This window comes from Elgaria multicarinata, chromosome 7 (assembly GCF_023053635.1).
Source record: "Elgaria multicarinata webbii isolate HBS135686 ecotype San Diego chromosome 7, rElgMul1.1.pri, whole genome shotgun sequence".
NCBI lineage: Eukaryota > Metazoa > Chordata > Lepidosauria > Squamata > Anguidae > Elgaria > Elgaria multicarinata.
In genome coordinates, this window is record NC_086177.1 from 3,238,184 (window position 1) to 3,263,495 (window position 25,312).

The window sequence follows — 25,312 nt, forward strand, 5'->3', positions numbered from 1 at the left end:
TGTGAACCGCCCAGAGAGTTTCACATATTGAGTGGTACAGAAATGCAATAAATATATAAATACATAAATAAATTTGTTTTAAGAAGCTTTCTTTGCGGAGCTCCGCAGAGAGACTTCAAACTAAAATCGGTGCGAACGAACAAGGCAGCCAATTGGTGGGAAATCGACCAATCACGTTGTCCTACCCTCAAAGCTCCACCCACATGTAAAAATCCAATTTAACTCCCCCAAAGACACATAGCCATAACATGGTGCAAACTCAGACATGATCTAAAAGTCGCTGTAAATCGCGAATGCGAAGATGCACATTACTGGGTTAAAAACCCGGCGCTGCAGTGAATGGAGGGCTGTGTCATGTAACCTAAAATGTGAATATGCGCATTTAAGTCGAGGTAAACAAGCCATATAGACAAGCCCTTAATGTTAGGTTTATTTGAGCTCAATTGGTGCTTGTTTGGGAACACATTCCTCCCTTGACTTTATTGCTATTACAGTGCTGTTGTTTTCTTTGTGAAAGCTATCCTACACACTTAGGCAGCAATTCTATACCTATTCATAGGGACTTACTTCACAGTAGACAAGTAAGTGGATTATTCTTTGTCAATTTCAAAAGACAATGAGGGGGCGCTCCTTTTTTATTCCTCTTTGCTGTATGCCACTTTCTAAAGGGCCTGGTAGAGAAATCTAGGATTTGGGATTTTATCCCAAAGGCAGGATGAACAAAATATAACAAGTCAGAAGTCACTGCAAGAGGGGGAAAGGAGCTGCCTAAAATCCAAAATGCCCCCAAATGTTCTGAATGTCCCCCAAGATTTACAGAACATTCCATCTGTGGCAGTATGCCCCAAGTTAAGAATTGCTGGCATAAACAATCTGACCTAGATAGACTAATTGGTCTGACTTGGTATAAGGCAGCTTCCTATATCCCAATGCAACAGGTAGCTTCCTATGTCCCCAGGAACCTTGGGCTAGCTGTAATATCTTAGGTTTATACCACTGGAAAAATAGCTAGTAAAAGCTGCTCCGCTTACAAAAAGCTGGTCTCTAGACTATTTGGAATTGCCAAATGGTTCCTGCTTACCAAGAACCATAACAACACCTTCAAAATGGAGATATAGAAGCTCTGGCTTATGGGTAGCAACAGGCTTAAACTCAGAAACGTGCTTATTTTAACTGTACACTTACATTATTCTTAGCCACAAAGGCCCGATCTACACCAAGCAAGATATAACACTTTAAAAATGGTATGAAAAAGGTATCTGTAATGTGTCCTGGTCCTGAATAGTTGTCATAACCATTATAAACCATTATAAGCAGTAGTGTAGATCCTGCCACAGAAACTAGAGGAGAAACTATCACCTGCTGCTGGTTAACCCACACTTGTTTAACCTGCCTGGTGTAAAGTGAGAGCTCACCAACCACAAAATACAGAGGAAAGTGGGACAGTGTCTACACTAGTACTTATCCTGGGGATCATCCCGGGGATCATTCCTGTGTGACCACATGACGCACAGGGGATCCCAGGGGCAGGGAGGGATAATCCCTCCATTTCCCTAGGATAAATGGGGTGGCTTTTAGCCTGATTCTTCCCACTGTCTCGGGATAATCCTGAGACCGTGGCAGGTGTGGACGCCCATCCCAGCTTCATCCTGCCTCCTCGCGACTAAACGTGAGGAGGCAGGCACAGGGCATAGAGCTCTTCAGGCAGGTGGGCAGCGGGAGCGGGAGGGGAGCAGGTGCTTCTTTTTATATATATATATATATATATATATATATATATATCACTTTTCATTGGCGCACACATGCACTCATCTGTCTGTAAAAAAGAAAAGAAAATGGCAGGCATGACATGTTTGGACAAAGGGGAGGACCTTGCGATCAGGACATTGAGAGATCCTCTCCCCTCCCTCCCCAGGTCTAGACATGCCCAGTGCCTTCCCCTAAGCCAGATACATTCACTTCAACTGATTTATTTTAAATCATGCTATGTGTGGGAGTGGATTCTGAAAATCTTCTACCTGTATGCAGTAATGCTACTTTTTAAGGATTTCATCCTATGTGAGCTGAAGAATACCTGCTATTCTCTATCTTAAGAGGCTGGATCTTGCACTGATTTCAAAGTAAATCTATTACTTTGTTTTATAATTGTTTGACATCTATGAGCTATATACCCCAATTCTATCCTTGCCTACTTGGATAGGACTGATTTCAATAGGACTTATTACCACGGAAATGTTAAGCATCTTCCAAAATACAACACAGAAAAAGAAGCTCTACGGACTCTGCAATCCCAAATTCCCGATGCTATTAAATTTCTCTCTCCTTTTAAACCATACCTCTAGGCCTCATCACATTTCACTTCCTTTCGGACTAGGAGACTTACACACATGTGAAAAGTTTCATTTCCCCATGGAAATGAAGCTTTACTCCAAAGGTAAAAGTAAACACCTGTTACACTCCTAGCAACACAACCTTAACCATTTCTCTCCAAGTTCTGACACTGTACACAGTCATTTGCTTACCATTTTCTCTCCACCCTGCACATCAAATAATTTTTAAAGGGGATGATTCATAAATGGGCAACCTCATACACAAATAAAAATAAATACGGATCTTTATTTTAACTTACACTTAGCCATGCCCTACTTTAGGATATTGTGATGACAGACCAATCAATCCTATGGATTATGCACATATCTTATCTATATATAAAAATGTAAACGTTCGTTTGTTCAAAATCTTAAATCTCCAAAAGTTCTTCACCGATTGCTTTGAAATTTTGACACAACGTTGCATTCGAATACGTGCGTGTTTTTATATACCTATATTATATAGATGTCACATCTGTGACAGGTAAAAACATGCTTTTTTTAAAAAAAAAGCGCCATCTGTTGGACGTAAAAGCAACACATGCTGGTCAGGCTGGAAGATACATAAGCAGCAATGAAGCTGTATGGCGAATTCTTTCATTTCCCATACATGAACAAAGTCCAGCTGTTGTTCACTTAGCAGTACATCTAGAAAATGGACAACGCGTTTATTTCACAGCTGCAAATGTGCAACAAATAGCCCTGAATCCACTGGCTACAACGTTAACTGCTTTCTTCACGTTATGTCAAAATGACGCGTGCTTCGTTCGATGTAGAATTGCGTCGTGAACAAAATTACAACACGGGTGATCTTTTGTCGTATGTGCAATCAAATATTCATAAGCTAACGCTTGAGCAAAATGGCATTTACGATCAAATAATGCAAACTGTCAATAATGGAGTTGGAGAAAGCTTCTACTTAGATGCGCCAGGAGGAACTGGTAAAACGTTCCTTTTTTTTTAATAAATTTTTTATTGCTTTTCCACATAATTAAACATACACCATTACAATAAAGAAACAACAACAACAACAACATACTACATACGTGTTGAGTAAATGTTGAATACATATATATTGAATAGATATTGACTATAACATAACATATCATAACATAATCATAATCATTCTTAACATATAAGTGCACCCCCCACCTCGGGATCTATTCCTGCTTCCAAAATCTCATACTGTCTTCTGCTGGTGGTTTCCCACTTCCCTTAGAAAACACAAATATTAGGAACTGTTTCCAAATTCCTTCAAACTCGTTTATTTTAGTTATACCTTTCCTCCACTTAATATTACAAGTCAATTTATCATTAATAGCTATATCCCATACGTCTTTGTACCATTCTTCAATAGAATATTCCCCTTGAATCTTCCAGTTCCTAGCTACCATCAATCGTGCTGCAGTCAGCAAACTCTATATCAATTCTTTAATTTCTTTTCCACATTTTAAATCTTCATATAGTGACAGTAATGCAATTTTTGGTGTTTGTTCTATTTTCATTCCCACTATTTCTTCAAATTCCAAAAACACCATCTTCCATAATCTTTGTACATATTTGCATTCCCACCACATATGTAATACGTTCCTTTTTCCCCACATCCTCTCCAACAGTTTGCTGAATGCTGATTATTTATCTTATTCAATCTAATCGGGGTTAGGTACCACCTCCACAAAATTTTAAAATAATTCTCTTTTATTCTCACTGACATACTTCTCAACACTCTTTGTTTCCAAAGTCCCTCCCAGCTCTGTCCTCCTATTTGTACCTTCAAGTCTGTCTCCCATACCAATTTTCCTGCACTATCCATTAGCCCTTCCTCTAGCAATATTTTATAAATTTCACTCATTAACCCTTTTAATGCTAAACTCCCTCCCTTACATTTTTCCCTTTTAACTATTAATTCCTCAAACTTCGTCATTTCTCTACAAACTCTATTTTCTCTAATCCACTTTTTATTCCACTGTTCTAATTGCCTATACTCTAACCAAGTTAATTTTTTCTCCTTTAAAAGCTCTTCCATATCTTCTCTTGTATTTATTTCTATTAACCAATCCTTTAATTTCATTTTATTTTTCTCTTTTAATATTTTATTTAATCTACCCTTCAGTTCCTCCGGGAAATTCTTTAACATTATTACCGGTGACAAAGGAGAGTTGCTCGGAAGCAGCTCCCCTTTACATTTACTCCAAATTTCCCATTGAGACCTCAGGAGTGGATTATCTATACTTTCCACCCATTTTCTCCCTCCTTCCTTAAAAAAAACATTTTCCAATCTCATCTCTACATTACTTGTAGTTTTATCCTCCATCCAATCTAAATCTCCTATTCCTATAATTGCTTCTACAATGTGTCTTAACCTATTTGCTACATAATATAATTTTATATTTGGGAGACCCATTCCTCCCTTTTTTTGGCTTAAATACCATTTACTCTTATTTACCCTCGCTTTCTTATCTCCGTTACAATATTTGTTTATAATATTTTGCCAACTTTTTATCTCTGATTCTGAAATTTTTATTGGTAACATCCTAAACACAAAATTAATCTTTGCTAAAATCTTCATTTTTATTAATGTTATCCTTCCAAACCAGGATAAATTTAATCTTTTATATTTTTCCAATTTTGCTAAAAACCTCTTTTTTTAACCTCGTTAAATTCTCCTTTTCTAAATTATCTAAGTTTTTTGTAATTTTAATTCCCAAATATCTAATCTGTTCCTTAACTCTCATTTCTATTCCCTTTCGTTCCCATTCCTTTTCTTCCTTCTTAGTATAATTAAACAAAATCATCTCTGATTTGGACCAATTTATTCTTAATCCAGTAGCCTCTTCAAATTCTCTCAATTGTTGTTTAATTCTATCTATTTTTCTTATTGGATTCTTAATAGTCAATAGGGTATTGTCTGCAAACATATTCACTTTTATTTTTCTTACATCACCAATTCCTTCTATCTCTCCGTCATCTCTTATTGCGTTCGCCAATACTTCCATAACCATTACAAACAGGACCGATGAGAGCGGACATCCTTGTCTTGTACCTCTGGCTGGTCGTATCTTATCGGAGAGTCCGTCGTTTACCACCACTACAGCTGTATTTTGGGAATATAACTGTTCTATTATGGTTTTAAATTTATTTCCAAATCCCATTTTATCTAGAATAATCTTTAATGCCTGCCAGCTCACACAATCAAAAGCCTTGAAAATATCCAATGCCAAAATTCCTGCCTTGATCTTAGATTTTTTTTTTATCACATATATTGCATTTAAAACTCTTCCCACTAAACTATGCATCTGCCTCCCCGCCACAAATCCACATTGGTCTTCTCCTATATATTCAGATATAAATTTATTTAACCGTTTCGCCAAAATAGATCAAAAAATTTTAGCATCTTGATTTATTAATGAGATGGGTCTATATGAGTCAGGGATAGTCAAGTCTTTATCTGGTTTTGGAATTAATATTATCAATGAATGTTCCCATGATTCTGGTATCTTCTCTCCTTGTGATATAGCGTTATAAAGTTTCAGTAATTTCGGAACTAAAAACCCTTTAAAGACCTTATAATATTCTGATCCTAAGCCATCTGCTCCCGGTGATTTACCCACTTTCAGATTATCGATTACATCTTCAACTTCTCTTTGATTTATTACCTTCTCCATTAGCTCTTTATGCTCTATTTTTATTCCCTTCTTTATATACCCTCCTATATAATCCTCCGCCTTCTTTTTTTGAATATCTTTACCCTTATATAATTCCTGATAAAAATTTTGAATTTTTTTTATTTTATCCTTCATTGAATGACAATAATTCCCTTGATTATCCTTCAATAATAATAATAATAATAATAAATGTATTTCTTACCCGCCTCTCCTTTTAGATCGAGGCGGGGAACAACATTAGAACAGGAATCAATACATCTTAAAAATTCATGATTTAACATTGATCTGGATAGGCCTGCCGGAAAAGGCTAGTCTTTAAAGCTGCCTTAAAATCACACATAGAGTTAATTTTACGAATCTCCTCCGGCAGGCCATTCCACAATCTGGGGGCGACAGAAGAAAAGGTCCTCTGGGAAACTGATGTCAGCCTAGTTTTAGCTGACTGAAGTAAGTTCACCCCAGAGGACCTGAGTGTGCGGGGCGGACTATATGGGAGAAGGCGATCCCGCAAGTAACCTGGACCCAAACCATTTAGGGCTTTAAAGGTAATGACCAACACTTTGTACTTTGCCCGGAAACTAATTGGCAGCCAGTGGAGTGATTTTAATGTTGGTGTAATGTGGTCACCCCTAGGTGTACTGGTGACCAACCTGGCTGCCATATTTTGAACTAGTTGAAGTTTCCGAACTAGGTACAATGGTAGCCCTATGTAGAGCGCATTGCAGAAGTCAAGCCTTGAGGTTACCAGTGCGTGCACTACTGTCTTTAGGTCTTCTGACTCTAAGAAGGGGTGCAGCTGGCGTATCAGCCGAAGCTGATAGTAGGCACTCCTGGCCGTCGCATCTATCTGGGCTGTCATTTGGAGCGACGGATCCAGGAGCACCCCCAAACTGCGAACACAGTCTTTCAGGGGGAGTGTAGCCCCATCCAGAACTGGCTGACACACCTCCAAACCTAGGTCAGAGCCCTTGACAGCAAGCACCTCTGTTTTGTCTGGATTCAGCTTCAGTTTGTTTTTCCTCATCCAGCCCATTACTGCCTCCAAGCATTCATTCAGAGGAGACACACTATCCTTAGCTGATGCTGTTACTGAAGGCATAGAGAAATATATTTGGGTGTCATCAGCATACCGATAGCACCCCGCCCCATGCCTCCGGATGATCTCTCCCAGCGGTTTCATGTAGATGTTAAACAGCATTAAATGTTAAATGCTCCTATCCCATTTCTCGCTTTTTCCTTTTGTGTGAGTCTGGCAAGCAATCTAGAATTTCTATTGCTATTTTCAAAATACTCCCTTTTCATATATATTAAATTTTTCTGAACTTCCTCTAAATTTAAATTTTCTATTTGTTTTTTCTTAGCTTGTATTTCTATTAATTTGTATTTGTTTTTACCCTGCCAATATTCTTCCTCCAAACTCCTAATCTCTATCTCTAACTTCTCCTGCTCTGCATACTGTTGTCTTCTTAAGTTACACATTTCTCTAATACAAATTCCTCTTGCTACAGCCTTCATGGTGTCCCAAACCACTGACCATGCTGTTCCTCCCTTTTCATTAATTTCCCAGGACTCTGACAATTCCCTCTGAATTTTTTCTACCACTTTATTATATTTCAATATTTTTGTGTTCATTTTCCACCTATACGCTTCTTTGTAATTCTTCTTAACTGTAAATTCCAAACTTAACAATGCGTGATCTGTTACCTTTATTACCCCCATTTCCATTTTACAAATCTTAGTTGTAAAGTCTTTTGAGACAAATATATGATCTATCCTGGAGTATGTATGATGAACTGGGGAGTAATATGAGAACCCAGGCTTAGCCCCATTAAGTAAACGCCAACAATCCACATAGTCATTTTCTTTTACTAATTTATTCAGTATAGTGAGATTATTTCTCTTTTCAACATTAGTGGGGTTTGACCTGTCCCATCTATTGTCCATAACCATATTAAAATCCCCAGCTAAGATAACATACCCCTCCTTGAATTCTTCTATTTCTTTAAATAATTTTATAAAAAACTCTCTATGTCTCTCATTTGGGGCGTAAACATTAACTAGTGTATATACTTTACCTTCCATTTGACCTTTTATAATAAGGAATCTACCATTGTCATCCTTTTTTATAGTTTCTAATGTAAATCCACTTTTTTTTTAGATCAAAGTAGCCACACCATTTTTTTTGAAGTCCCCAATGACTTTTCATAATAAACTGACCACTTTGTTTTTATCTGATTTACATTATCGAAGCCCTGATGTGTTTCTTGCAACATAATTATGTCAGATCCTTCTTTATTTAACATTTGTTCTATTCTCCTCCTTTTCACGACTGCCCCCAAACCTTTAACATTGAGTGTTGATACTTTTATTTTTTTATCCATAATCACCCTTTTGATGCCTCTTCCGATCCCTTGTGCTCTGTAACTCAAATTCACATACATAAAAACACAAACACCATAATAAAAAAACACCCTCAATTCCCTTATTCCAACCCGCTCCCCCCATTCTGCCCCACCCCCCACCTCTCCCCCCCCAATATCCCCGCAAGTCTATCACTCCGTCCATCTACTTAGGGGGGAGGGGGGAGGCAGCACTTCGCCTGGCCGGCAAGGTCTCTATACTTTAACAATTCCATCAACAATTATCTCATAATGCATTTATCAGTTCTGTTATATCCCAGATGCCCCAGCCTCACTTCCCCCCCGCCTGTTCCAGCCAAAGTTGCATCATCATACAGACCCAAGCTCTTCAGCAGCTCTTTACCCTGATCCAAAGAGGTTACTCTGTGCTCCCCCCCACCATATGTAAATCTTAAGAATACAGGATATCCCCATGCATATTTAATTGTTTTTTTCACTAGTATTTCCATTATCTGCTTGACACTGCGTCTCCAATTAAGTGTGTGCTGAGAAAGATCGTTGTAAATTTGCACTGGTTTACCCTTATATTGTAGCAGGGCCATGGATCTCAATTTCTTCATAACTTGCTCTTTCTTATAATAATTGCCAAATTTCACCAGAATGTCTCTACTAGCTCCTTTATAATTTTGCCCCTCCCACTCTATGAATTCTGTTGAAATTGCAGTCCTCTATTTCCAAATCAGGCATCATATCTTTGAACCATTGCAGGATTATATCTCTTAAGTTTTCTCCTGGTGCTTGAATAAGATGTTTAACGCGTATCGATGAACGACGATTCTGGTCTTCTAATTGGATCAGCCTTAATTCATGGTCCTGGAATTGCACATTAGAGGTTTCTTCCAAAAGGTCCTGTCTCTTCTCCATCAAATTTGCTCCTGCTTCCAATTCTTTTATACTTTTAACGTTCTGGGCAATTTTCTCAGCCAGCACTGCCAATCGCTTATCTGATCTCTCTGCCTGTTGATTTATTTTCTTGAAGATACTTTCATTGTTTTCTAATATAAAGCTTTTAATTTCAGCCATGGTGGCTGGCTCCTTGCCAACTGGTGCCTTGCCACCTTCCGCCATTTTAAAATCTGCCGCTGCTTTCTCTGTCTCTCCCTCCACTTCTTCCGAAGCCAAGTTCTCCAGGTGTGGGAGGTTGTGGTTACTGGGTTTTTTCCTTGACCAAAATACTTTTGCACATTCGGTTTTAATTTTTTTCTTTGTACTCGACATAGGGCATAAATCTGTTTCTTAACGTCACGGCTCTCCTCCTTGTCCGGGCTATTTTTATCTCTCCGTAGTCAACACAGTCTATCAATCCTGCCCGGGTGTTTTTATCTTATTGTAATTCCGGTGATTAACAACTTATTCTTCTCAAATAAAGAATGGGATTCACCATAATCAAGTCAATATTCGCTGTGAAATCTCATTACTATAACAAGCAGCTTTCACAGTCCCAGCACACAGACAGCTTACTTTCACTTTCCAGTCCGTAAGACGCTGTCCCACAGCCAAGACCGCATCAATTTTCACACTTCTTATCTCATTTCCACTTCGCAAATGTTAACAACACCAACAGATAATATTCATAGTCTTTTTCCAACATACTCATTTAAGATTTATGCCCTTTTAAAAGAGATAATTGACTTTTCTGGCATAGCCGGTGAGAACTCTAAAAAACTCTTACCAGCTTCATGGCTGCCAAGCTCCGCCCACTTTCAGATTACATTTATTCTGATTACATTGATTCTGGCAGCAATTCGATCCCAAAATGACATAGCCTTAGCTCTTGTGTCGTCCGGAATAGCTGCGACATTGCTACCAGGTGGAAGAACTGCTCATTCCGCTTTGAAATTGCCATTGAACATGCAATTCACTGAAACTCCCACATGCAACATTTTCAAAGCATCCGGCATGGGAAAAGTATTGCAAAAATGTAAACTTATTGTTTGGGATGAATGCACAATGGCGCACAAAAAATCGCTCGAGGCTCTTGATCGATCATTGCAAGATTTGCGTGGAAACATCAGACCATTTCGGAACGCATTAATATTGCTTGCAGGAGATTTCAGACAAACATTACCTGTAATTCCTCAATCGACACCAGCGGACGAAATAAATGCTTGCCTGAAATACTCTACTTTGTGGCGACACGTAAAGACGTTAAAATTAACTACAAATATGCGTGTCCAGCTGCAAAACGATCGATCAGCTGAGATATTCTCACGTCAATTGCTGGAAATTGGGAACGGAAAGGTGCCAGTTGATCTGACCTCAGGACGAATTTCATTGCCTCATAACCTCTGCAATTTAGTGACGTCAAAAGAAGAATTGGTTGGAAAAGTATTTCCCAATATTCAAGCCAATTATAAGAATCACGATTGGCTGAGTGAATGAGCTATTCTTGCGGCCAAGAAAGACAGGTTGCTTACCTCTAACTGTAGTTCTTTGAGTGGTCATCTGTGCAGTCACACATATGGGGCTCTGAGCCTGCGCAGGGCCAGCTTCGGAAACTTCTCTAGCTGAAAGTCTTTTAGGCGGGAACCCCTCCCCCACCATCCACTGAGCATGCTCAGGGGTTCCTGCCTAATCCCCTCAGTTCCTGAAACTGCCTAAACAGTCTCACTGAAGTGAACCACCAGGTAATCAAGAATGACACCATAGTGGGGATGGTGGGAGGGTTGTGTGACTGCACAGATGACCACTCGAAGAACTACAGTTACAGGTAAGCAACCTGTCTTTCTTCTTTGTGGTCTCTGTGCATCACACATATGGGCGAATAATAAGCTGACTACCCGGAGGTGGGTGGTGTCAGGTGATGGATGAAAATTCAAAGGATTGCCGATACACGCCAGAAAGCACAGTCTCTATGCGCTCTGATGTCCAGACGGTAGTGACTGGCAAAAGTTAGAGGTGTCAACCAGGTATCCGCTTTGCAGAGGTCTGGTATGGCAATTGGAGTCCCTTTTGTTTGACCCATAACAAACAAAAAGTCTTAGGGACCTCCGGAGAGTCACTGTTCTGGACTGGTAGAAAGCGAGGGCACGTCTAACGTCCAGGGTATGTAGTGTCGACTCAAGAAGAGATGTTGGCGCAGGGAAAAAGCTTGGCAGGCTAATATCCTGCCCAAGGTGAAAGGAGAAACAACTTTTGGAAGAAAAGCTGGGTCCGGTTTAAGGACCACTATGTCGGCATGAAACACCGTATAAGGTGAGTCCATACGGAGTGCCGCTAACTCTGATGCATGTCTAGCAGACGTGATGGCAACAAGGAATACCACCTTAAAAAGTTGGTAAACGCAAATCTGTCTTTGCCAATGGCTCAACGGGCTTGGCAGACAGTGCTTTGAGCACCACAGAAAGGCTCCATTGCGGAACAAAGAGCAAATTGGTGGGATGGTATTCTTCATACTTTTCATGAAGTGCTTAATTAAGGGTGATTGAAGATCAAGCAGCCGTGAACCCAACGGTGTGAGGCAGAAATAGCTGCCAAATAAACTCTAAGTGACGAGAACTTGAGTCCTTTTTTAAAAAATAAAGAAAAAGAAAAAGAAAGCACAATGGCTATAGGTGCTGAGAAAGGGTTTTCATTTCTGATGAGGGAAAAAGCAGAAAATGCTTCCCACTTGTTGGCGTATGATTTTCTAGTAGCGGGTTTCGTAGCTGCTAGAATAATGTCCCACACGTCAGCAGGCAAGGCTTGGTTGTCTAACGCTGCCTTATCCTCCATGTTGCTAGGTTCATTGACCTGACATCTGGATGGAGAATGAGTCCCTTCTCTTTGGAGATGAGGTTGTGGCATAGGGGCAGTTTGATAAACTCTGCTGAGGACAGTTTGAGTAGCGGAGTGAACCACGGCTGCCTTGGCCACCAAGGTGCTACTAATATGGTGTTGACGCTGTCTATGCACAACTTCAGAATCACTTTGGATACAAATGGTATGAGGGAAACAGGTACAGGAACTGTCCCGACCACATCCTCTCGAAGGCGTCTCCTAGGGATGCTCTCCTGTAACCCGCCCACATGCAGAATTGGCTGCAGATGGCGTTCTCTGGTGACACGAATAAGTCTATTACAGGCTGTCCCCATACATGAAAAATCACGTCGAGTACAGACCCCTTCATCTGCCGCTCGTGCGTGTCCACAAAGGTGCAGCCGAGGTCGTCTGCCAATATATTGTCTTGGCCTGCGATATGAATGGCCAATAAGAACATGTCGTGGGCGATTGCCCAGTGTCAAATGTCTAGGGGTAGGGAAATCAGGTCCATAGACCGTGTTCCACCCTGCTTGTTTATATGCCAAACAGTAGCCATGTTGTCGGTATGGATCTGGGTTACATGGGACAACTCCAGGCACTCTTGAATGAAACGGATTATCTAGATCCATTTCAATCGGGTTTCAGGCCTGGTTTTGGAACAGAAACTGCCTTGGTCGCCCTGTGGGATGACCTCTGTCGGGAGAGAGACAGGGGGAGTGCGACCCTGTTGGTTCTCCTGGACCTCTCAGCGGCCTTCGATACCATCGACCATGGTATCCTTCTGGATAGGTTGTCTGAGCTGGGATTTGGAGGTACTGCGTTGCAGTGGTTCCGCTCCTACTTGGATGGCCGATTCCAGAAGGTGGTGCTGGGGGATCATTGCTCTGTGCCGTGGCTCCTAAGCCATGGGGTTCCGCAGGGCTCTATTTTATCCCCTATGCTGTTTAACATATACATGAAGCCGCTGGGGGAGGTTATCCGGAGATGTGGACTGAGGTGTCATCAATATGCGGATGATACCCAGCTCTACCTTTCCTTTTCATCACACCCAGGTGAGGCAGTGACTGTTCTGAACCAGTGCCTGGGCACGGTAATGGACTGGATGAGGGCTAACAAACTGAGACTCAATCCAGACAAGACGGAGGTACTGTTAGCGGGTGGTTCATTTGTCCGGCGAGGTGATGTTTGCCCTGTCCTGGACGGGGTTGCACTCTCCCTAAAGGATCGGGTCCGTAGTTTGGGGGTGCTCTTCGATCCAGAACTGTCACTTGAGGCACAGGTGAACTCAGTGGCAAAGAGCACCTTTTATCAGCTTAGGCTGATATACCAACTGCGCCCTTATCTGGACAGTGATAGCCTAGCTACAGTTATCCATGCTCTGATAACCTCTCGTTTGGATTACTGCAATGCGTTATACGTGGGGCTGCCTTTGAAAACGGTCCGGAAGCTTCAGCTGGTACAAAACAGGGCAGCCTGTTTACTAACAGGGACTGGCTGGCGAGATCACATTACGCCAGTCCTTTTACAACTTCATTGGCTGCCAGTCCAGGTCCGGGCCCGATTCAAAGTGCTGGTATTGACATTTAAAGCCCTAAACGGTTTGGGGCCAGGTTATCTGAAGGAACGCCTCCTCCCATATGTACCTACCCGGACCTTAAGATCATCTACAGGGGCCCTTCCCCGTGAGCCCCTGCCAAAGGAAGTGAGGCAGGTGGCTACTAGGAGGAGGGCTTTCTCCGCTGTGGCACCCCGGTTGTGGAATGAGCTCCCCAGAGAGGTCCGCCTGGCTCCTACACTGTACTCCTTTCGTCGCCAGCTGAAGACCTTTTTATTCACTCATTATTTTAACACTTAATTTTAACTTAAATTTAAATTTTACTGTTTTAACTCTGTATTTTAACCTTATATCAATTTTGCTGCGTGGTTTTATCCTGGTTGTGCTTTTTATATTGTATTTTGTATTTGTATTTTTAACTTGTTGGTTGTTTTATGATGGTTTTAATTTTTGTGAACCGCCCAGAGAGCTTCGGCTATTGGGCGGTATAAAAATGTAATAAATAAATAAATAAATAAATAAATGTCCTGACAAGGTCTGCTGGAAGGCATGCAGTGCCTTTGAATAGCCATCAATTCCAGGACGTTTATATGTCTCTTCCTGTTGGTACGACTCCAACGTTCCTGTATAGTAAGGTCTCCGCAGTGGGCTCCCCAGCCCAAAAGAGACGCGTCTGTCATCAGATGATAAGATGGTAGTGGTGGGCTGAAATCCAAGTCCTTCATGATGTTGGACAATTCCGTCCACCAAAGGAGGGTGTCCTTCACGTTGGTAGGGAGCGACAATTTCACTTTCACAATTTCACAATTTCCATTGTATTGTTATACTCCCGCAGGAGTCACAATTGCAGAGGTCTCATGTGTAGGCGCGCTGAAAGAGCGACACTGACAGTAGCCGCCATGAGACCCAGTGAGCTTTGCACCTGGAACGCAGATATGGATTTAGAGTGAAAGAGCTTGAATGCGAGTGCCACTAATGTGGAAGCCCTGTCCTCCAGGAGGAAAACCTTGGAGTGGGTTGAGTCCAGAATTGCTCTGAAGAATTTTATTCTTTGTTGATGCAAAAGCCTAATTTGTTGAGGAGGTTGATGGTGTTTGGTATTTGGCACCATCAACGAATCGTCCAAGTAGAGGTAAATCTCTACACCTCGAGTTCTCCGAGAAGCGCACACAGGTGCCATGCACTTTGTGAAAACCCGGGACAGTAAAAAGCCCAAAACGAAGAACATTGAATTGGAAAATGTCTTCCCCTACTATGAACCGAAGGTAATGTCGTCGATCGCAGTGGATCGAGACATGGAAATATGAATTGAGATCGATGGATGTGAACCAGTCCCCTTGGGAGAGGAAAGGTAGGATGTTTGCTAAAGAGTTCATCCGGAATTTTTAGGGTTGATGAACTCGTTAGATCTCTAAGATTCAAATAGGTCTTAGCCCCCCATCCCATTTCGGAACCGTAAAGTAGCGGGTGAAGAAACCGCATCCTAGGGCGCGTGATGGTAATCGCTCTATGGTGCCCTTCTTCAAGAGAGACGTGGTCTCTTGCAACAGAGCGTTAGTAGGTGGTGAGAACTAGGGGTGTGATCCGCTCCGATTAGGAGCGTAGAAGCAGTAGCAGATTGGCCTGCTCCGCCTTACCCAGAGGCGGAGTAGGAGCGGACCGCGGACCCCCTAGAAGCAAGGCGAAGAGAAGCGACCATTTTTCGGAGCTCCTAGTTCAGGCGGAGCGCTCCGGTCGCCATCTTGAAAACATTTCGCCATAGGATTGCATTGCGGCAAATAATCGCGCATAACTAGGTTGTTTTTGAAGCTATCGTTCTAGAAATTCTTGTGCTCAGAGAGTCGTGGATGGGGGTCATTTTGAGACCACTCTCACCTCTCTGCGTTGTCTGGGTCGCGTGCTATATTTTTGTGAAAATCGGGTCAACCGCGCGGCTCAAATGGCGTTTTCGGCTTTTCGACCATAGGATTGCATTGAGGGAAAGAATCGGGGATAACTGGGGGGGGGTTAAGCTATCATTCTGAAAATTCTTGTGCACAGAGAGTCGTGGATGGGGGTCATTTTGAGACTACTCTCAACTTTCTGCATCGTACGGGTCGCGCGCTAGAAGTTTTTTAAAAATCGGCGGGAAAAATACCTTTTTCAAAGGGCTGAGGGGCGGAGTCAGCTCCCGGTCATGATGATCCCAAAGTTGGAGGAGGGCATAGGCAAAACAGGTAACTTGGGATTCTGGGAAACTTCTCTTTCTTCATCTGAACGGGCTTTTCCCCGTGTTTTTTAACCCAGTAGCCCCACCAAATGCACAAACACAACCTGAAATCATATACTAAGCCAAGAATAAGAGATAGAGAAACACAGCACTGCTCCCCACCCTAACCTTGGTGAACAACTGAATAGATGTGGTGCAAGGGGATGAGCTCCCCTAGGGCATCTCATCGTGGACGTGCCCCCACTCTCTCCTGCACTGGAAGGCCATTAGAGCCTTCCAAAGAGAGTAAAACGGTGGAGCAATGCCTATCATGAGTTGAAGTGAATGGTCACTTTTCAGTGGTGGAGCAATGCCTGTTATGAGTTGAAGTGAGTGTTTTACTTCTTCTCAGAGCTGTTGGTGGCTGTCTTGAACTGGCAGCTACTTCCCCCTCCCCCGGGCACGTCCCCCTATTGCTGGTAAAAGACAGATATAGCCTTTTTAAAAAAATTCTTCTTGCTGTTTATTGAGCAACACTGCTGCTTTTAATTCCACCCCTCCTTTGTTTATTTATTGATTTATTCCATTTTATATGCATTACTGGCTTATCCTTGGCTCACTTCCTTATGCCCCCAGAAATGCCAGCTGCATGCCTGCCTGCCTTCCCTCCCTCCTCCCCTGCCCACCTCGCAGGGATGTTGTGTGTGGGGTGCCCGATTTTCAAAAATTCGCCAAAAATCAGGGGATGATGGGATTGCTTTGAAACTTGGCGTGCGTGTGTATATCCCCATGAGGTGTCATGGTGCCAAACATGAGGTTTCTAACTTGAACAGAAAAAAAGTTGTATAATTTTTTAGCTTTCAATGCAAGCCTATGGGGGGGGGAAACGGAGCTCCAGATCCGGATCCGGAGCTCCGAGCGGAGCGGAGCGGAAGTGGGTGGAGCGGGGGCGGGGCGGAGCGGCCCGATCCGGAAAATGGCGGATCTGCAAGTGAAGCGGAGCGGGGGGTCCGTGCACACCCCTAGTGAGAACCTTGCGGTTTCGAGGGGAGGGAGGTTGGTAAACTCTATATTGTAGCCCCGAGAAATGATGTTAAGGACCCATGTGTCAGATGCAATGGTGGTCCAGTTATGAAAGAAAGGGGCAAAGATGTTGCCAAATTTAGGTGAGGTAGAGTTGTTATAAGGCAGTCAAAGACGCCTTATTTGATTTGGATCAGGCTTGCTCTTGTTCTGCTTAAAGCGCCCTGAATATTGTTGCCTCTTGTAATGACCTTGGGGTTGGTACAGAGGGATACGATCTTGGGATTGTCGTTGCTTTCTCGGCCAACGTCTTTGACGGAATGGCCTTTGAAGGTACTGTCGCTGTCCAAATCCCATTTTCTTGGCCTTGTTCTTGGCCTTCTGTATGTTTTCCATGGACTCGTCCGTGGATCAATGGAACAGTCCTTCTCCATTGAACGGCAGGTCCTCTATGAGGGTGCGTGCCTCCTGGGACAGCCCTGCGGACCTTAGCTACGCATGCCTTTGTAGCGCAATGGAAACTACCATGGCTATGAGGCGCAGTCCGTAGCATGGCGTGCTGTATTGAGCTATTGTCGAGAAAGTCTCATAGCCTCAGTACAAAAACATCTGCCAGTTCCCTTTGGTCATCTGGCAAGTATCCGGAAAGAGATGTAATCTTCTCCCATAAAAAGAGCTTATATTTTGCCATTGTGGCTTGGTAATTATGCACACGAAGGGATAAAGCTGTAGAAGAGTATACTATTCTCCCCAGGCCGTGCAACCTATCGCCTTCTTTGTGCACTGGCGCATTATGCCTTTTTTGAGTATTATTGAGTTAGGTTTTGGGTGTGAAAATAGGAATGGGACAATTTAGTCCTGCATCTTATATATATGTTGTCTAGCCTCCTCGACGTTCTGGCATAGAGGAGGGCAGCTTCCATGATTGTTGCACTGTGTGTAGCAGCACAGGCAAATATGGAATAGCCACTGGGGTTGATGACCCACAGTATACATCATCGTAAACTGGGTCATTAAATTTCTCTATAGGTTGGGATATTTGAGTCCCTAGGGACCTTGCCATTCTTTGTACCTGATCAGTAAAGTTTGCTAAGTCCTCTGAAGGGGACACCACGTCTGCAGTGACCACGAGGTCATCTGGTGGTGATGTATCTTGTGAGGAGTCCGATTGGTAATCCTCCTCCGATGGAACATCTAGTCCCATGTCTGATGTAGGCAACGTCTGCAATGCTTGCGACGGTACCAAAGTGGTTGGTACTGCGGTTTGCGTCGGTTGCGGAGCGCGCCTTGGTACCGATGGTAGAAGCGGTGGTGGCATGGCCATGACATCCTCCGGGAGAGGTGGACGGGAGATCGCTTCGGAGGGTGGTTGGCAGAAACGCGGGTACGGCTCGTGTTGCCATTCCTGCGGGTACTGATGATAATAGTAATCTTGGAGCCTTCTGTGTCTCCAATCCTCGTAATAATATGGAGGATACTGGGGAGGTTGCCAATCAGCGTAATAGTTCCGCATTCTTGGAGGGAACATAGGTCGTTCGCCATGGGTGGCATACTGGTGACCTGAATGAGTTGAAGCCAGTGAATGGTCCCGGGTGTAACCATAAGGCGACACATGTCGGTATCGATAACCTTCGGTATCGACTGACGGTTGCTGTGGCATTTATCGGTACCGACATCCGTCGGTATCGATGGGTTGTGGCTCTTCTCGGTATCGAGGGGAAAGAGGGCCCCGATCAGCCGAGGTATTATCCACGGACGAACCTCTAATTTCGCCTTCCGAGACCAATGCCCTTATGCTAGGGTCGTCAGCCAGTACCGTGATGATCCGTAATGGAGACGGTGCCGGCAAGTCAGCAATCCGCTCTGCTTGCTGCAGAGGGTTCAGTACCGGTGGCGAGGATGGAGTCGCCCGTCTCGGTATCGAGTATGGTCTCGGAAGCAATAGCCTCGGTATTGGGCTTATAGGTAGCGAAAGCGATAGCCTCAGTATCGGGCTTATTGGTAGCGAAAGCAATAGCCTCGGTATCAGGCTTATCGGTAGCGGCGGAGACCTTTGCAGTGAAAGGCTTGACATAGGGCTCCTATGCCCTGCCGCATGACTCAGTATCGATGTGTTCGGTACCAGGCTCCTCAGTATCGACGAATCAGTATCGACGACTTTTTCCTCGCATTTATATTCTTGAGTTTGCTCTTATTCCTTTGAGGGTCGTGTGCCTCAGAACACTCTCTCGCTCTCTTAGAAATCTTCTTTGCCGCCCTTGCGGATGCGGACTGAGAGGAGGAGGAGGAGGAGGGGGGAACCGGTAAGGCTCACTCCGTGCTGGAGGAAGTTGGGGCATAGACTCCATTATGATAGGAGATTTGGAGCCTCAAGATGGTCTCGGTTTCTCCACTGCCTCCAACGCCTTATCCCAGAGTATCACCCGAAGGCGGTCTGAGCGGTTCTTTCTCGTTTGCCACAAGAACTTTAAACAAACACACAAGATTCCACAATGTGTGTTTCCCCCAAGCAAAGCAAACAAAGTGAGTGTCCATCAGTTTGCGTGATTGTCAGCCCGCAAACGGGGCACTTCTTGAAAAGGCCTTGATGTGCCATAAGCCACAAGGCTAACTAACAACAAACGAATCCCCCCCCTTTTTTTAATAACTAAATAGAAAAGGTTAGAAAACTGGAGAGAAAAGACAAGAAGGAAAATAGAATATTTTCAGCTGAGGTAAAGTATACCACACACAAGAAGTCTCCACAAGCTGTTGACCCACAGGCGGTTGAAGAGAACTGAGGGGATTAGGCGGGAACCCCTGAGCATGCTCAGTGGACGGTGGGGGAGGGGTTCCCGCCTAAAAGACTTTCAGCTAGAGAAGTTTCCGAAGCTGGCCCTGCGCAGGCGCAGAGCCCCATATGTGTGATGCACAGAGACCACGAAGAAGAACAAAGACGTCTACGAACTTAACAATATTATTCAGTCTAACATTCAAAGCGAGGCAGTCACATACAAGTCCGTCGCCACTGTTGTGGAAACAGATGAAGCGGTTTATTATCCAACAGAATTTTTGAATTCACTCGATCTGCTAGGGATGCCACCGCACGTACTACAATTGAAAATCGGCATGCCAATTATCATGTTGCGAAATATCAACCAGCCAAAGCTTTGCAACGGCACACGGCTTGCAGTAAAAAAATTACTGAGCAACGTCGTAGAAGCAACAATCTTGACAGGACCTTTCAAAGGTGAAGATGTCCTCATTCCTCGCATTCCTATGATTCCAACGGATATGCCATTTCAATTTAAGAGATTGCAATTCCCAATTCGATTGGCGTTTGCAATCACCATCAACAAAGCTCAGGGCCAATCTTTAGAATTGTGCGGTTTAGATCTAGACACGGATTGGTTCTCACATGGGCAATTATATGTTGCGTGTTCTAGAGTCGGCAAACCAGACAATCTCTATATCTGCACAGACAATGGAACAACAACAAAATATTGTATACCCACAAGCATTGTGAAATTAAACATATTAGAAACCTGTGCTTTCTCTTTTCTTTCTTTTCCATTTAACCAGACTGAGCCACAGCTCAGTTTTAGAATTTCCTTCTCCATTTTTCAAGGCTTCCTAATTTCTTTGATCCTGTGCTCCCCCAACCCCAAGTAATCCATCTTTCTTTCCTGTGTCTATTTATGAGTTTATACCAACCCAATCAAGAACGTTCTGTATTGGCTTTATGTCTCATTTGAGTGACTTTTCCATTCCATTAGGTGCTGCAGCCATGTCCTAATTAATGTTTGCTAATGAAAATGATGGCTTCTAGCTAGGCTGCAGTGGGTTCAGTTAATAGTCCAAGAATCTGTTGCTTTGGTCCATTGTGTTATTGTATGGTTGTGGCTGAATTCCTAGTTTTCAGGACCAAATGAGATGTGACAAGGGAGCCACATTTGTGTGGCACTTTTCTCCCAACATGGCTCCAATACCAGGAGTGAGCTGTGCAGGAAGGAGTTTGGGGAGCCTGAAGCAAGAGAGCATAAGGAGGTCTGCCAGTGGAGGGCTCAACTCCTCACATCCAAGCACCACATTTTATGTTAAAATTAGACCCCCTACCCCACCACTACTGTATACATGAATAGGGCCGACAAGTGAATGACTGCCCTTATCATATCTAGAACAGATAAGGTGCTAAACCTGTGACTGTACTACACCATTTCAGATGAGCAGGTGGTGGCTCATGGGACAGAATCACATCCATACAAAAGAATTCCCTCAACATAGAACACTAGCACATTAGGGAGAAGTCTATGTAGACCTGCTAGTTTTCAATGTACAGTGATTTGTTTTGTACAGAGGAGCCATCATATGAACCACTAACTGAAGTCTAAAGAGATAAATAGATCTTAAGTCATCTCAGAGAATCGACTGGGTTCACCAGATGGAAAAACACCTTTCAGAATTAAGGTTGAAGTCCCCCATCCCCACTTTGCAAGAAGTGAAAATGCAGAGAAGGTTTGTTTGCCCATTTGTTTTTTTTGTGATTGAGAAAAATGGGGGAGGCTGCAAAACATGCTAGAGCCAGTGCTCTTGGCAGATTTTCATTTCCCAGAACCCAACTGAGCAATGGTACATCAAGACCACAGTGTCATTCGGGGGTGGGGGGTGGAATGGCAGGCCTTCAGTACGCACCGCCATTTTTACTTCCAATAAATACCTCTGAAAAACATTATGTCATGATGTAGCATTGCTCAGAGGGAGGTCTGGGAAATAAAAATGCTGGCTGCAAGTAGGCAACCTCCAGGAGGAGCACCACTGCCACTATACTGAAACAGTACCACAAGATCTACATTATAAAGCAGTAGGGTAGATCTAGCCCTGGTGAGTGTTTCCCATTTTCAGTGCCATTGTACTATTTCACAGTGGGTTGTCATGGATTTTAGAGAAATGTGACTCAGGCCATAGCTAGACCTCAGGTTTATCCCTGGATCGTCCAGAGCTCAAACCTGTTCATCTAGGTAGCACACAGGGTATCCAGTGCTCAGGCAGGGGCGAACCCTGGATGATCCCAGGATAAAACTTAGGTCTAGCTGTGGCTTCAGTGTTACTTGATCCCTGTAATAAAGGAACTGGCAGAAAAACTCTCTGAACCACTGTCTATTACCTTTGTGAAATCATGGAGGATGAGTGAGTGCCGGATGCCTGGAGGAGGCTAATATTGTCCCTATCTTCAAAAAGGGCAAAAAGGAGGAACCTAGGAACTACAGACCAGTCGGTCTGACATCCATCCCTGGGGGGGAAATTTGGAGCAGATTATAAAGAAGTCAGTCTGTAAACACCTTGAAAACAATGCAGTGATTACTAGACGCCAGCATGGATTTGTCAAGAACAAATCCTGCCAAACCAATCCGATCTCATTTTTTTGATCCGGTAGCCCCTTTTCAAGGTCAGAATGCTGTCTCCCAACTTGGAGGGAGGAATCCAAGCCATCCTATGATCCTTGGGACACTCACCCAGGGACTAAAGGATTGTTTTCTTAACTTCATAATATCTTACACGAAAGTCCTATAGAAACAAAAACGGTAGGTCTTTGAAAACATCTTGATACGTCAAATTAAGGCTGAGCAGGACATTCTCAATTGATAACTTCAGGTTCAAAATGGTGTGGAGGAGGACAAAATTCTGGGTGGGTGTGTGTGCGCGCGCGCATGTGTGTGTGTGTCTAAAAACTTAGTGGGTTATTTCAGGGGAGAAAGTATTATTATGCTTCAAAGGGAAGTTGTTTTGATAGTAGTGGCAGCAGCTGTTAAAAATAAATATTTTTACCAACACCACTACAAGTGGTGGCAGAGCTCATATCAGTGGTGACCTACAAGCATCCTCCAGTTTCTCCCTCACAATGCCCCTGGGGGTTCTTCTTCCAGAGTCTTTGCAGAATTACAACTGCCACAATACATGCGCAAGTTCTATACGTTCCATTTATACAGCCAGTAGATGGTGCTGCGATATTCTTGAAATAAACCACTTCTTTGATGGCAGTTTATTTTTATTACTGCATTTGGGGAGATTTTAAAAATGGCACAATCCAGCTTAAAAACTATGGCACTGGAGGTTCATAGTGAAAAGTACCTGCCCATTTCTTTAAGTGACCAACCATGAGTGCATGATAAAAGCTTTATGTGAAGAGGCTCTAAACATTGTTCTAAAGACACATTGGGTGGATAAATGAAGGAATGTAAAGGGAAAAAAGTGGGGAATCTGAAGCCACGAGTTCTCAATAAGCTACACACACACACACACACACACACATACACACAAACAAAACAACAACAACTTGTTTGCCACCATTCACTGTCTGCCAATGGTGTGGTATTTTCTTTCAACCCTAAAAACTCACACAGATTCCACCATGACTATCATGAAGGAATTGTATTTATAGGAAGGTTCACATAGACAGAGACTTGCTATCAAAAACATTAATACAGATTTCTCTCTCCAATTACTCTAAGAGCTTAATTCTTTTTCATCATCTTCTATGCTGAGATAATAATCCTTTCTCTCTCCTCAATCTCTGATTTGTTAATGCAATCAAGGGGTCAGTCCAAGGCTGCAGTGAATCTCTGGGATGGTTAAAAGCCTTAGCTGGAACACTATTCTATCACCCCTAAATGAGAGCATGTGTATAAAAAAGCCTTGTTATTATGCCTGGAATGAAGAAGAGAGCCAGACTCAAAATTTTCAATAAGCAAAGTAGTAATTTCCCAGCGCAAATATGGAGTTATGAAGTTCCTCTTCAAGTATATACATGACCAATAAGGAAAACAGGTGTGGGGTGGGGGTGGGGGTGTTTAAAACCAGTGGTGGTGTTTTATGACTGGTGGCATTGGGTTGGCAGTACTTATTTGTTACATTTGTTTCCTGCCTTCCCTCTATGGTGGGACTTGGCATGGGATTCCTGGGTGATCTCCTATCAGACACTGGTCAAGCCCAGATCTGGCTATTCCTGGCACACCACTGCTATTATTATTAATTCTCCTCCTCCTCCTTTAAACATTATCAGTCTGTACTGCAGATGCAACAGAACCCACACACACATCGGCTAGGAAGCACAAGTGGTGGAGATCAGACGGAGGTGGCATTTAAACCTGCGATTTCCCCCTGCCCCCCCCCCCCATGGTCAGCTGATCAGGAAATGCAGCAAGGTAGTAATTCAGCCAGCTACCTGCATTTTCTCTTTGTGCATTGAGAGAAGGGAGCCATTTTCTCAGAGCACAGAAATAAATACAAAATTTAGACCATTCTCCCCCATTGCACCACTTCCTGCAGTCCAGCAGAAATGTCATTTCAGGTTTGGGGGTGGGGTGCGTGTGCAGATTTTCAAGGATTCAGCGCAAGTTTCATAAACCTGCTCTTGGATGTATTCAAGATTACATTGTAAAATGGCAGTGAATTTAAGAGATCATTATCTTATGGAATGCACTGCTACAAGTGCGGTGATGGCTACTGGGTTAGAGTGTTTCAAAGGAAGGATGAATGTTTTCATATCTAAATGGAAGCCCAGATTGAGAGACAGCAGACATCTGGACACTAGCAGAGTTGTTCCTATGCTCATTTGTGGAGGATTCCTTTTAAAATTGCTGCTCCAAAGACAGAATCCCATGTGTTCTGAAACAATTCTCTGTATGCTTGCATTGACTGGTAAATTGCTCTTCTACCAGAGTGTTGAAATGGAGGGGCGGGGGAGAGAGAAAGGGCAAGGGTTCTGCTCTCACTAGGAAGAGAGAGTGCCAAGGCTTCTCTTAGCGAACACATACTGCTACTTGGTTTCTAGGTCTCCTGTTTGCCTGAGTTCTAGTCCCCACTCAACCATGGAAGCTCACTGGGTGACTTTGGGCCAGTCACAGACTCGCAGCCCAACCTACCTCACAGGGTTGTTGTTGTGAGGATAAAATGGAGAGGAGAAGGTTTATGTATGACACCTTGGGTTCCTTGGAGGAAAAAAGATGGGGTATAAATACAACAAATAAATAAACTTGATCCTAGACTTTGTCAATTCTATGCAAATTTACTTGGAATTAAACTTCACTGATGCATCTTATCTGAATATAAGACCACATCACGCCAGTCCTTTTCCAGCTTCATTGGCTGCCAGTCCAGGTCTGGGCCCAATTCAAAGTGCAGGTATTAACATAGGGTGACCATATTTTGGAAACCAAAAAGGAGGACAACATGGTCGCCCCCAAGGGGGCGTGTCCAGTACCAAGGGGGCATGCCCACCCGAACATAGCCTTGGTCACATGTCTGATTTTACAGCACACATTTAAGACAAATCTGTTCTACATAACATCTTAATGTTAAAATCACTGAAATAA

General features: G+C 43.2%; 2 protein-coding genes across 9 annotated transcripts in view; one reads left to right on the forward strand and one right to left on the reverse strand.

The window, feature by feature from the left end:
* LOC134401298 (protocadherin alpha-3-like) overlaps positions 1-25,312 on the reverse strand; it is a 248,332-nt gene that overhangs the window by 19,165 nt on the left and 203,855 nt on the right. The window lies entirely within an intron of this gene.
* LOC134401301 (histidine--tRNA ligase, cytoplasmic-like) overlaps positions 1,392-25,312 on the forward strand; it is a 380,518-nt gene continuing 356,597 nt past the window's right edge. The window contains exon 1 of the mRNA XM_063130111.1: positions 1,392-1,403. The gene's annotated coding sequence lies outside the window, so the exon portion shown is untranslated. The remainder of the gene's footprint in view (positions 1,404-25,312) is intronic.